At 41.0% G+C, this 15,077-nt stretch overlaps 2 protein-coding genes across 4 annotated transcripts in view; both read right to left on the bottom strand.

The window, feature by feature from the left end:
* Positions 1-15,077, bottom strand: part of LOC104431396 (tRNA-specific adenosine deaminase TAD2-like) — a 59,351-nt gene that overhangs the window by 31,367 nt on the left and 12,907 nt on the right. The window lies entirely within an intron of this gene.
* The window catches only part of LOC108959688 (pentatricopeptide repeat-containing protein At5g46460, mitochondrial-like), a 91,082-nt gene that overhangs the window by 66,724 nt on the left and 9,281 nt on the right, over positions 1-15,077 (bottom strand). The window lies entirely within an intron of this gene.

Below are 15,077 nucleotides of genomic sequence, written 5' to 3'. Positions count from 1 at the left end.
TGTCGGACATGTCGACACGCGTGTTTCAAAGACAATGGAGGGTGGAGGCGAAGGCGATGGAGCAGAGACGAGGCTGCGAGCGATGGCGATGGACGGCGAGAGAAAGAGCAGAGACTGAGGCAAGGGCCGTCACTCTGTGATGCTACGATGGATCGACAACGTGGCTGCAACTGCAAGGGAGGAAGGGCTAGAGGCGAGGCGGTGAACGATTGTGATGAGAACCGAGAGCAAGCAGAGATCGAGAGGAAGAGGAGAGGAGGGGGTCGTGTGGCGAGGAGGAGGAGAAGAAGGGCGCTACTAGGGTTTTGAGAAGGAAACTAAAAGAATAAAAAAGGGATTTGGCGTGTTGGAGGGAGGGGGAAGTGTCAGGTGGTGGGGGAGGGAAAGAAAAGTGAAAAAAAAAATTGGGGGTGGGGGAAAGAGACGAGGGAAAAAAGGGAGAAGTGACAGGAGGGAGGGGGAGTCTCATGTGGTGGGGGCGGGAAAGAAAAGTGAAAAAATTTGGGAGCGGGGGAAAGAGACGAGGGAACAAAAGGGAGTTGGGGTGGGATGGGATGGGGACCCCAGGAGACTTTTATTTGATCAAAAAATAATTAAATGACATAAAAAATTAATTTCGAAAAATAAAAGTACTAAATGTTGAATAATTAGTATAAATTTGTTTTAGGCTCTTTTTTAATTAATTAAATTTGAATTAAATTAATTTAAAATAAAAATATTTATTTAATATATAACGTATCCTAAAGCATGTCGAAATTTTTTATTTTTAAGAAATGACGTGTCGACGTATTGTATCATGTCGTGTCACATGTCCATGCTACTTAGAATGTAACCTTTTGACATGGGCTACTTCTAACTTGTTTCTTCCTTATATGTGTCAATACACCATGCACCAAATTTAATATACCATCATGTTTGATAGGAAATTTCTCATTCTTCACTATAAATACCATACAAATTATTTGATAGTTAATTTCATAATTGAAGAACTATAGGTTTGCCGTCTCCGATAGTAATGTATCAAATTCTCACCTACCACCTTACATTCAAGTCCCTTAACATTGCCCAAATCTCCTCTCACGCGTTCTCTACTTCATTCATCCGAATAATGGTATTACTCGTATGCAACACTTACCCTCTCCAACCAAAAGAATTACGTTTGAACCTCAGGACAAGGTCCTCTATAATCACCGGTTTTAGTTGATGGGTATTACTGTGAGTAACACTTATCCTCTCTTGTGAAAAGATTCGCTTGAGAACCTCTACAATCATCGGTCTCTCTCCCCTCCCAAAAACCATATATGGAAGCCATCATATAAATTCTCTTGGCAAAAGAATCGCATGCAAGCCTCAGGACAAGTCCTCTACAATCACAGTCTCTTCCCCTCCCAAAACCATATTTGGAAATCATTGTATAAATCAAGTTATCTTGTATCTTAATTATCATGAAGACATGACAACAAATAAAAAGAGACCACGAGTTTATAAAATATTTTCCAAAATCAACCTATCCACAATTGACGTTAGTTTGTAATACATTTTTCTTAAGACCACTTGTATAAATGTTTTTTGACACTAACGATGTATGTTATAGTTATCAAAAGAAAATTCTAAAAATGCATATTGATGTTGAATACAAGTCAAGTATGAACGTCTTGAGCATACTGTCAATCTCGCTGCCCACTTAACAAGGTTTCCTTCACCATGAGGAACAGCATCTTCTTTTTCTCTAAGCACCACCAAAAGAAGAAGAAGAAGAGTGAGGGCTTTTAAGTCAATCCAATGAAATTTTTCCAAAGTGGAGGGAAAAAGTTTCCAGCTTTGCTAGTTAGTGGAGTGACACTTTGAGATAGTCACGAAGATTGTGAAGGCACCTCATTAGTATTTGCCTTGCACGAGGGTTTAAAATTTTTCCAAAGTGGAGGGAAAAAGTTTCCAGCTTTGCTAGTTAGTGGAATGACAAAAAGTTCATTGTCATGGACTCATGGTGGCCTTCAATTACTTTTGTATTCTTTAGTACTTGCCTTGCACGAGGGTTTAAAATTTTCATAACGGATACAAGTACTTCTCTCTTTGCAATTATTATTGAAGGCACCTCATTTTTTACCAATGGTTGACCACGCAAACTATTCTCGGATAGCACTTGCTCCGGTAGAAAATTTCTTGATTTCAAATGTGTCGGAGCCTTGAGTGTTGGAAAAAAGAGTTCTTTGAAATTACGATCAATTGATGTAATTGGGTTGTGCTCTGCAAGAACAAAAATGCCCAAATTTGCACGCATCGAATTGCTAGAAAACAGATATCACAACTTTTAACCACAGTTGTCCGATCTTGACAATGTTGAGAAAATTGTGATTTCCCAGATTAAGTGATGAACTAAGGTATACTTAGTCACAACTAAAGCCTTGAGAATTAGGTTAATCAGAATTTCAATGAGAAAGATATTGTGACTTTTCACCATGACCATTCTTTCAACCAAGTTTGCGGAAATCCATGATCCCGACACTTTTCCAAATATCGGACATAATTTTCGGAAAATTCAGGTCATGAGCTGTCACGCCCTGAACCTCGAACGCGCGCACATCCCTCGATGATCGATAAATTTGTGACGTCCCAAGACGCGTCGCAGACCCAATCAATTATGCACATACGGAAGCGTATAATAAACAATCCCCAAACAACACAAACATGGGATAGAAAAATAGGACAATCAAGTTTCACAAACACACCTTTATAAACACACCGGGTTTATGCACAACTAGTCCATATACAAGAGTCTACTCCAAAAAGAAGAGCCATTAAACCATCTAGTCACTAGGCTCCTCATCCATGGCCTCCAGGGGCTCCAGATCTATCACAACACCATCAGGAGTGTCGAGATCCATAGGATGCGCTACCTCCCACTCCCCAGTGCCAACGGAAGGCCTATCGAAACCTCATAAGGGACCCTCCCAACCCCCTTGTCAGAAGCCAATGAACCATGCCTTGAATCAGTAAGGTACCAACTCAGGTAAGCGCTCATCGACCCAAACCACAGACTCAACCAACTCTCGAGTCAGGGTGGTCCCGGGAACCTCAAAATCCATCGTCTACGGGACCTCGTACTGTACCTGACTCTGCTCCATCTAGGGACCTGAAAAGATTAAGCCTACAACGGGGTGAGATGATGTCTCAGTGAGTTCACGCCCTAAACTCCGATTAGGAAGGTAACATGCAAGCTCCTTCACCGAACCACCTACATAAAGCTTACCTTGTTAATAGGATTAATACCACCAAAAATCTAAGACAGATACATATGTACCAAATTTTCTTCAAATTAATTATTTGACTACCAAAAATCTCAAACTGGTATACTCGTGACAAATTTACCTTAAACTAATTTTTTTTTTTACCATGAAAAACCTAAAATTAATAAACTTATGACAAATTTTCCTCCAATTAATTTTTTTACTATGAAAAACCTCAACCGATATATTTTGTGACAAATTTATTTCTACTTAATTTTTTACCACTAAAAATGGTAAACTTGTACATCGTGACAAATTTACCATTAACTATTTTTTTTTTACCACTAAAAACCCCAAAATGATACTAATTTCCGTTAAATTGGATTAATACTATGGAAAAATCACAAACTAGTACATTTGTAACAAACAAAGGGTAAACCCCAAACCAGACATTCGTCAATTGTCATGTATCATCCAATTTAGCAATTTAACATAAAATAATATAGAGTAAATTCATCATGGATATACCAATTTAAATTTTTTGGGTGGTTAAAAAATTAATTTAGAGTAAATTTGTCACGGGAATATCAATTTAGAGTTTTTAGTAGTCAAAATCAGTTTATGGTAAACTTATCATAAGTGTATCAATTTGTGATTTTCATGATTAAAAAATTAATTATGAGTAAATTTATCATAACTGTCCTAATTTGAGATTTTTCGAAGTATTAACCTTGATAGTTCCCTGCTCCTTCTCCAAAGTATGATCATTTTGGCCAACTTATGCAAACCCACGTGTCCCAAGAGCCTACTTTGAAATCAGATATTGGTTTCATTACCAGAGACCAATTTCCCACCTCAGAAAATAAGGTCGACTTGCTCCTAGAGGTGGGGTCCACCGGATTAAGTTGCTAATGGTGTTGCTGGGGAGGGGTGCCGGTAGTTCAGCCCACGAATCTGGTGGATCGACGGTTTATGGAAATGGAGTGTAAAAAGGGAGATGCTGTCTAGAGAATTGTTCATCCTAAGTTGTCGGCAACAAGCTCCTACCATCATGTTCCCTAAGCTCACTAAAGATATACTGGTCGATCCTCTTTCAAAAGGATTCAAATTACACAATTTACACTGGCACGATTGCTTGGGAGATCCTCCGGATCACGTTGAACTGTTTCGGGCTGCCATGACGCCGCATGCGGCACCAGCTGCAATCACATGTTGAGTCTTCCCAGCAGCAACCCAATGAAGGCAGCTCGGATATAATTTAGTGGATTGAAACCGCAATCTGGCATATGAATTCGTCGACCTCTAGATACATTTATTACTCACTTTTCCAGCAAACGACACTTCTAAAGAACGGAAAATTCAGTCCGAGATATTAAGCAGCAGTTGAAAGAGTAATTGAAAGATTTCTCCCCAGATTAGCGGAAGTGGCCATTGAGATTCCAAATCTTCCTTCTACTGATTCTTTACCAGTTGCCATGGTAGCTCTTCAAACTTCTCCATTCTTGTTTTCTGTCAGCAAAAAGCGGTCCACCACTCTCTAAGAACTATTAACCCACGCGACTATGGATGTCAAGGCAGAGAAGACTATCAGACCATCTCCACGCTTGTTGAAAGAAGATATGCCTTGAAGATATAGAATCGGACTGAATATTGTGATTGATTTGGATTGTAATTAATTTAGGACTAGAAATATTTGTTCTCTTAGGATATTTTCTTTACTTTTTTATTCAATCCAATTGTATGATATATACATCTCTGTAAACACTATTCAATACAAGGAAGAAAGATGCAATTCCTACAATTCCACTTGAGTTTCTTACATGGTATCAGAGCATGTCTCGATCTTGACATAGCTTTCGCACCTCTGTTACTGCAACACTTCGCAGAACAGATTAGTCTTCTCTGTTTCCTTGTTACTGTAACTCTCACAGAACAAAACAGTATTCGACACTCTTTTCTCTCTGTTGCTGCAACTCTCGCAGAACAAATCAGCTTGCTGTCCTCCATCTTCATCCAACTTCATATTAACCTGCAAGACAGAATTATTGCAGATTTTAGGAAATTGTCATCATGACAAATCCACAAGCACTTACCTCAGGATCCGCAGAAGAGACGACACTGCCACCACCTCCTCAGATTGTCGAACCCTCGGCAATAATCGCAGTATCTCAGGAGCAAGTTCAGCCACCACAAATTCATCTTCAGCATGCGCAGTGGGGGACTGCTCCGGCTCAGTTTAATATGGGGCATCCCTATTCAAGGCCACCTTACCCATGGGTACCGTATCCTTGGTACTATGGAACTAGTCCAAATACATCATCGTCGGGTTATCGAGATGCAATACGAATTGATGGAGGCCTACCAACCAGAGACGGGGCAGGCGCAACCACCAATCCTCAGCAGACGGGCGGGTCGATCGAACCGGGTGTGGGAACGAATCCCCACCCGGGTCCCTTTTTCCAATGCGGATGCTGCAACCGGAACTGGCGGATCAGGTTTTGCGGCAAATCCCTACCCAAACCCACCTCCAGGGTTTCCTCCATACCAGATCTTCGCTGCCAGCGGTCGGCCGAAACCCGAGGACCCTCTTTTCACAACCAATGCCGACGGACCAGAACTGAAACTCATTGCTCAACAGTTAACTGGATCAGACAACTACTCAAATTGGTCACGCGAGTTCCGGCGTGCACTGGTAACGAAAGATAAAGAGGGGTTTATCGACGGAACGGTTTCAGTCCCATCCGACGAGCGAATGGCACGGCTCTGGAAGAAATGCAATCAGTTAGTCCGAACATGGGTCGGAAACTGCATCACTCCCGAGATCGCGGCCGCTCTTCCCCCGACGGAGGACTCAAAGCAGATTTGGGAAAATATCAAAGAGATGTTTGGAAAATTAGATCAAGTTAAAATTTTCTCTTTGACGCAGCAGATCTCTGATTTAAAACAAGAAAATATGTCTGTTGCTGCGATTTTTAATAAAATTTCAGGTCTGTGGAACGAGTTGGAGGCAGCCGAGGAGAAGCTCGACTGGCTAGAACCCATCCTACAGCAATACAAAAGGATGCGGGACAGAGAGAAAGCGATACGCTTTCTACTCATCTTAAACGAAGCTTACCTCTCGTTTAGGTCACAGATCTTGACCATGGAGCCGATGCCAACCCTCGGCCGCATCTACCAACTTGCTGTTCAAGAGGAAAGCCAACAGAGAGCAGCCGATCACGGGAAGAACGGCGATAGCATGGCTCTGGCGGCGAAGAAATTTTCTCGCCCGCCGCAGAGAACCACGGAGGAAGAGAGGCGCACGAAACCACTCTAGGGTTTCACGAAGAAAACCCTAGGGGATGTCGTTCAGTGACGGGCGGCCAGGATTCTTTTGATCGATCCGACGGTCCGCAAACATTCCTTGGAGGCGGTAAATCGGACGGTTCTGGAGGCAGAATGAGGATAGAATCCAATGGCTACCGTGGCCCCAGTCCATACGGGCCAGACGGCCCACGTGGGTGAAATTCTTTTTATTTCGATGGGCCGCGAGGAAATTTCGCGGGAATCTCCGATGGGCCGTATGGAGCAACGACGGCCCATGCCGTGAATAGGCCCAATTCATTCGGAAAAAATTACCAAAAGGGCAAGGGGAAGTTGTACTGTGATTGCTGCAAACGCCCACATCACACAATTGAAAATTGCTGGAAGCTCCATGGCAAACCCGGGGAAAAGGAGAAAGGAAAATTTTCAACTATTTCACAAGTATTGGGAAAATCAGCAGACAAATCAATTTCCCATGGAGAATATCAGGAGCTGATGGAAGCTTTAAAGAAATTAGACGCTTCTGACAAAGCAGGGAGTTTCACAGGTATTTCTTATTGTCTGATGAACTCAATTGCAATGGATGCATGGATTATTGATACTGGAGCTAGTGATCATATTGTCTGCAATCAAAAAAAAATTTCCACTGTTGAGAAATTATCTTTTCCTATATCAGTACAACTCCCGAATGGAAATACCACAAAGGTTGATATGACAGGAACTGTAAATCTTAGCCCACAAATTACCCTTAAAAATGTCCTTTATGTCCCTAGTTTTCAATTTAATCTCATATCCATTTCACAAGCCTGTCAAGACAACTCCTGTCGTGCCTTGTTTGACTCTGAGAAATGTCTATTTCAGGCCCTTTCGACTGGCAATCTGATGGGCTTGGGTAGAATCTATCAAAGATTATACTTTTGGACTGATCTTCCAACCAATTTTAATTCCTCTTCTGTTGCTTTAAATAAATCCATATGTAATGTTGACAGCAATAAAAATTTCCTTCATCATAAAAGATTGGGTCACACTGCATTTTTTCCTTGTCCTCAATGTCCTATTTGTCCTCTAGCGAAACAAACACGTTCTCCTTTTCCAAATAGCAACACCCGTGCTGACAGCATTTTTTCTTTAATTCATGCTGATATATGGGGACCATATCATACCGTAAATCATGACGGTTCACGGTTCTTTCTCACAATTGTGGACGATTTCTCACGTGCCACCTAGGTTTTTCTCCTTCAATCAAAAAATCAAGTTCTATCTCATCTTAGAATATTGATCTCTTTATCCAAAACTCAGTTTGGCAAATCAATTCGTCGGATTCGTACTGATAATGGAAAAGAATTTTTTAGTGTTGAATGTGCGTCATTCTTTAGCTCAAATGGGATTTTGCATGAAAGTACTTGTACTTATACACCACAGCAGAATGGAGTCGTTGAGAGAAAACACCGCCATCTTTTGGAAGTGGCACGGGCTCTTAAATTCCAGGCATCTATACCAGAGGATTTCTGGGGAGATTGTGTAGTCACTGCAGCATATCTAATAAATCGAATGCCATCTAGAATCTTGAAGGGAAAATCTCCATTTGAACTTTTATATGGGAAGAAACCAGATTTGAGTCATCTTCGAGTGTTTGGTTGTCACTGTTATGTGGCTACAGTAGGGCCTCGAGATAAAATGAGTCCTCGGGCTCGGAAGTGCATATTCATGGGGTATGTCAATCTCAAAAAGGGTTATCGAGTTTATGACAAATCTACTGGGGATTTCTTTATCAGTAGAGATGTGGTTTTTCATGAAGATATTTTTCCCTTCCGGAATTCTACTTCCATGTCTGGAGATGATATCGACACTACTCGTAAATTTCTGTCAGAAGAAGACTTGTCTTCTGAAGGAAACTATATTATTACTTCCTCTTCGCCACAGCAGACATTAAATGCAGCATCACCTTCGCCAAATGAAGAGCATTCCATTGGCCATCCAGTTGAGGAGGATTTCATTGAAGATGAACCTCAAGTGATCAATTCCATAGAACCCCCACATATTGAGGAAACTTCGACAGACGTGCTGCATGAGCCACCTCGACGATCTGGTCGGGTCACTCGCCCACCAACTTGGACAAAAGACTATGTCTGTTCTTCATCAAAGTCCTCAGGTACTCGTTACCCTATATCCTCCTATGTGTCTTTTAATCAACTGTCACCAGACCATTTCTGTTGCATTAGTCGCATTTCTGAGGAAGTAGAACCATCTAATTATCATGAGGCTGTACATGATCCACGATGGCAAAGAGCCATGGAAGAAGAACTTAAGGCGTTGATTAACAATCACACCTGGGATGTCGTGTCATTACCTTCTCATCGTAAACCCATTAGCTGTAAATGGGTATATAAAATCAAATATAAAGCATATGGTTCTGTGGAAAGATACAAGGCCCGGTTGGTGGCCAAAGGATTTACACAACGAGAAGGATTCGACTACCATGAGACCTTCTCTCCAGTAGCCAAGGCTGTCACGGTTCGTTCCTTCTTATCTGTTGCTGCTCTTCGCAACTGGTCACTACATCAGATGGACGTCCACAATGCCTTTCTTCATGGCGAATTGGAAGAAGAGATCTATATGGATCTTCCCCAAGGATTACGGAGACAGGGGGAGTCTAAGGTATGTCGTCTCCGTAAATCTCTTTATGGTTTAAAACAGGCCTCTCGGCAGTGGTATGCCAAGTTTACTAATGCACTAATGAGCGCCGGATACGAGCAGTCCAAGCATGATTATGCTCTTTTCACTTGGACAAAAGGTACGTGGTCTATCTACTTAATGATTTATGTTGACGACATACTTATTATGGGAAATGATGATTCCGCTGTGAGGAAGCTTAAGGAATATCTTCATTCCTCCTTTCACATCAAAGATTTGGGGCCACCTAAATACTTTCTTGGAATAGAGATAGCTCGTTCTGATCAGGGGATTTCTCTCAGCCAAAGGAAATTTGTGATGGAAATTGTGTCGAATCGGGATTATCGTGGATGCAAACCGTCGCCATTCCCATTGAACAGAATACAAAGTTAACAGTGTTGATTATGACGCTGGAATGTCTTCTTCTGATGATCTATTACTGAAGGATCCGACAAGCTATCAGAGACTTGTTGGAAAACTTATCTATCTTACCATGACTAGGCCAGATATCTGCTATGCCGTACAGACTCTTAGTCAGTTCATGCATAGTCCAAAGCAATCTCACATGAATGCGGCCTTGAAGGTGGTAAAATATCTGAAGAAATGTCCAGGGCTAGGGATACTTCTTTCTCAAAAGTGCAATATGGAGATGATGGCCTTTTGTGATTCGGATTATGCTACATGTCCTATGAGTAGAAGATCCATTACTGGTTTTTGTATTAAGCTTGGGGAGTCATTGCTTTCATGGAAGACGAAGAAGCAATCCACGGTATCTTTATCATCAGCAGAATCTGAATATCGATCCATGGCGAAAACCGTTTGTGAGGTGGTGTGGTTACGAGGTTTACTTCAGGATCTTGGGATACAAGTTAGAGGTCTGACATTACTTTTTTGTGACAATGATTCAGCAATCAAACTTGCAGCAAATCCCATATTACATGAGAGGACGAAACATATAGAAGTTGATTGTCATTTTACACGAGAGAAGATCAAAGAAGGCATCATCAAAACAAGAGGGATTAGAACCACGGAGCAACCCGCGGATATTTTTACTAAACCCCTTTGCCAAAGACAACATACATATCTTCTAAACAAGCTTGGAGTCTTGGATATATACAAGCCACCAGCTTGAGGGGGAGTGTTGAAAGAAGATATGCCTTGAAGATATAGAATCGGCTGAATATTGTGATTGATTTGGATTGTAATTAATTTAGGACTAGAAATATTTGTTCTCTTAGGATATTTTCTTTACTTTTTTATTCAATCCAATTGTATGATATATACATCTCTGTAACACTATTCAATACAAGGAAGAAAGATACAATTCCTACAATTCCACTTGAGTTTCTTACAACGCTCATCTGCTCCTGTCACGACGATGCAAACAACAATGGTCCAACCGGCCGGAAAGAGAGTGAAGGAGAAAGCGAGTTTGGCCGTCACGCCTCAAGGAATCTTACGTTGACCAGGTTGTCTGAAGACTCCTCGCCGCCGGCGGGAAATGTCTCCATACTGCCATTCTCACAGAAACTATGGCCACCATGCAGATGATTGCCACGAGACATTGGACAATTGATCCACAGAAGCCACCTTACCAAGTATGTCAAGGAGGAGAATGTGGGGTTTAATCCTTTTCGGGGGAAGAAGTCAAGGTGGAGGAAGACGAGTAGGATGTCAGCCCCGTCCTGTCTCCCAGCCAAAAAGGCCAGCCACAGTCTGGTTGTGCCCAACCAAGTAAATGACTCAAAAAATCATCTGAGAAGTTGAATTTAGTGGATATAGCAGGGACAACCACCACACCTGCCACCCACTGTTCACCACCACTGCAACCGCAACCAACACCACACCCCTCAACTAACCATCACGCTGCCACCACCTTCACCACGGCCAACCTTTGACAACGATAAGCCAACGGGACTGCCACCTCCGACCACCCAAGTGACCGTGACCACCAACTTCATACTCATCGTTATCGTCTCTATGTGGCTAGCTGAGGCATAAATCTCGGAATTGAGGTCTCGTAACCTCAAATCAGAGGTTGCAACCTCAAATTTGGCGTTCCGAGTTCTTGGACTCAAGGCAGCAACCTCAAGCGGCGGTCGTGGAGGTTGGGGATAGTGAGAGAGATCCAGTAGGGTGGACAACAACAACAGCACGGTGATGGCCTCATAAGTCATAGCATTAAGAAGCGGCAGCAACGGCATTGCACAGTGTGGACCGTGGCTGAGCATGAAAGAAGATGAAAAGGAAACGGCCTACTGAACGGGGGGCCTCGACTACGTGCCAATTCAGTAGTCCGTAAATGGTAGCCAAGGGATGTTTTCACTGATAAGGGCCTTCCCTAGTAGTCCCTCAGTAGGGCGCTCAGTGGGACTACGTTTCTTATTTTTACTTGACGATGCCTACAAGCCTCATCCCCTCTCATTGGAAGTAATATTTTTCTTCCTAACTATCAAGGAATACCAATAATTTCACACTAAAGATAAGCTAAACGTCGGTAACTTCTCACTTCAATATCATCCCCACACCAATTCTCCATGAAGGGTCAATTGAATTTATACAAAAACCATTTTAAGATTAAAAGATTAATCCATTTTAAATTGAGTTGGCACTCCTATATAACAATGTGCATCATCCTCTGCCGAGTAAGCAAGTCACCATATTGAGCTACATTTTGAGACTTTAGGAATCCAACTGAAAATTAAAAAAAAAAAAAATTTGAGGCACTTGCATATAAAACGGACAAAAATTTATTGTGGTGTAATTACCCCTAAAAATAAATCTGATAATATTGAAATTTTTATATTCTTCCAAATTGTACTTTCCGATTTTAACTAGCTCCCATTAATTTATCCACGATTGTAATGCATATTTCACCAAACCAAAGGCAAGTCGAAGACAATGAAGAGTTGAAGACTACTGTTCTTGTGCTCCTCGTGTAAGGTGTGACGAAGATCCCGTGTTCTCTCTGCCAAGCCAATTCCTTCCAAAGCTGCAAGCAACTACAAAAACATCAACCTCTCACGTCCATAGTGAGTCATTCTTTCACCTGCGGCTTTCCCAACTGGAAGTGGTTGCTCGTTTCGGGTAAGAGAACTATCATGGGAGATATTCAGCGAAACTCTCAAGCAGCACTTGCCCATGCCTTTGTTACTAAAGGGTGACTGCACTATGATTTGGGCCTATAGGTAATTACATGAAATGTACACACAAAAGTAAAGTCAAGAGAGATTTACCTTCATGAACTAGTGGAACAATAATAAAAGAAAATTAACGGTATAAAACATATATCAGAGAACATCAACCACAAACACAGCCAAGGTTGTTGCATCTCCTAACGACAATCTTTTACATGTACTTCAAAAAGCTGCTTACATGCTTCTCTTCCTGTTTCTTGCAAAGTAAAGGCTACGAGTCAAAATAGCCAAATCACTCTCCAGTGAAACCTCTTTTATAATTTCCCCACTGCAAAAGAAACAAGATATGCCTATATGACTATCTTGTGAAAACTTCATTGAAAAAGTGACCATTGTAGTTTATGGGTCATGTGGGAGTGAAGAAAGACATCACACAGCCATATATGTATGCTATGTTATAAACATCTAATACAAGCTAACGAGCAATGAATATGAAGAAAGCTTTGTTGTGAATCAGATCACAACGTGAAACGACTCTCAAGAATGACGAGTCTAGACCGCTTGGATACCAATCACATTCATATGTAAACAAATGACAAAGCTCTGTTTTACCCTACATACGACAACAGTACTTTCTAATGATCAATGAATCACAATATTCCTGATCAGATGTCAAAAGAGTCAATTCTTCAAAGTTTATACCTCTAACCTCGAAATAAAACTAGTTCTTCATATAAGACCAAATGAAGTCATGCTATATAAAAATAATGGCAAGATGAAGTAACTCAAGGGCAAGGAGTGTTAGCATTTCGTGGACCGAGTAAAACAAAAGTAAAAATATAACCAGTTTATGCAAACAATTTAGGAGACAACTCTCCAGTCTTGACATAATCTGCAAGTTTAAGGAGACCAAAGAACATCAATAGTCCGACAAAAAACAATGCTCTTTTCTCTTAATGCACACGCGGCTTCAAATGAAATGCCAAGCATAACTTCCATTTGTGGAAAGTGTTAAACTTGGTAAGCACAACCTGAAACCTACAACATATTAACTAACTTCAAGCATGCATCATCAGGACTATGAATTAAAATGCACTCTTTGATCCAATTTTTATCATTAGAAAAAAGGAATCCTACAAGTTAGTGCTACAATATTACTAGCACAGATATTGTGAAATTCACCTCCAACATGAATCCACTGTGGTCAGGAAGACTCAGGCAATTGGGAGCCCGAGCCAAATATTGGCAAGACACGAGAAAATAGATGGGACAAGAGTTATGGACTACAACCCCACATAACACAAAATAATCCACAAGAAAAGCAAAAGAACTCTTAGGTAGACAGACCTCTTAGGATACCGAAAGCTGCAAAATGAAGAGTTGACTAATCACTATTAAAAGAAATAGTTTCCACTTCTCGTGCAATACATAAGCGCACATGGATAACTAATCAATTGTGCTAGACCACTGAGATTTTATTGTGTTCTTATGACTACCAATTTCTATCACTAACATCTGCTCAACTTGGACAACACAAACAACATGAGAGTACTAATTTTGGCACCACAAATAAAGTAACCTCACTCAGTACTGTTGATTTGTTGAAGAGATCCAGCAAAATTGTGAGAGAACATTAGGTGAAGTCGAATTTCATCCAGAGATGAAGAAGCTTTTGTTTAATCTAATAGACTTGATGAAGAGACAGAGAGGCTCTAACAATGTAAGAGAGGAGAAGAGTTGATGGGATTTTTCATAAAAGGACCAACTTTCAATTCCAAAATTAGAAAAGAGGAGGCAGGGATGCCACCTTTCTTTTGTTTGGGCAGGCTTCTTTTCTTTTACCAAGCAATACTTACTTCTCGAGGGCGGGTTTCTTTTCTGTTAAAAAGCAGTACTTCCTTCTCTCTAAATGCCCAAATTTCTATCTCTCTATGCTAGAGAGAGATAGAAAGTAGCTATTTTCAAGGATCTGGATTTTCTCACTTAATTTAATTCTGCGGAAGGGATATCTTACATGTGAATAGTTTCTTTTTTTTTTTCCAGTGGGATCAAAACCATAAGCGAAGTGATAATAATCAATTCTCAACAGAAATCCCTGCATGGAGCCAATGGATGGCACTGCCATCCAAAGCAAAAATTCCTCCCAAGTCTCCAACTTTCCACATGCCCAACTCATACAGCTGAGAAATACTTGAACTCCCTTAGCCTCCTAGACTAAACCAGAGCTGATAAAAAAAAGCCATGGACTCCACATGAATTCATTGTCTATTACGTCAACAATAAAAGTAAGCCCATATTGAATAGTGCTCGTGTTAGCAGCTCCACTCTCATCAATGCTTAACGTAATGAGCAAACTCAGGATGATTACAGGTTCATGACATGAGAAATAACCTCATGCCCTTGCTACCAATAATTCCCACAAAGAGCAAATGCCACTCCTGAAGTGATGAAAGCAGCTAGAATCTCTCACAATGATCTCATAATCAACAATCTTTGCAATAAGTTTAATTGCAGAATGACAATCCCCACAAATGCAAAGATTCTTCATTACAATTATCGTACTACCATCGACAGTAGTAATCAATGCAAATGCAACAGCAAGCCTTTCACTATGGTAAAATAATGACTCTTCCTTCTATTCATCTTCCGTGTTATGGAGAGAGAACCTCTTATTTGGAACATAACCCAATTCCTTCAACATTATATTCAACCAATCCAGCTTCCAATTTATGTTCTC

Source organism: Eucalyptus grandis, chromosome 5 (assembly GCF_016545825.1).
Source record: "Eucalyptus grandis isolate ANBG69807.140 chromosome 5, ASM1654582v1, whole genome shotgun sequence".
In the NCBI taxonomy this organism is placed as follows: Eukaryota; Viridiplantae; Streptophyta; class Magnoliopsida; order Myrtales; family Myrtaceae; genus Eucalyptus; species Eucalyptus grandis.
Note: the sequence above shows the minus strand (reverse complement) of the source record. Positions and strands in the feature narration are given on the sequence as shown.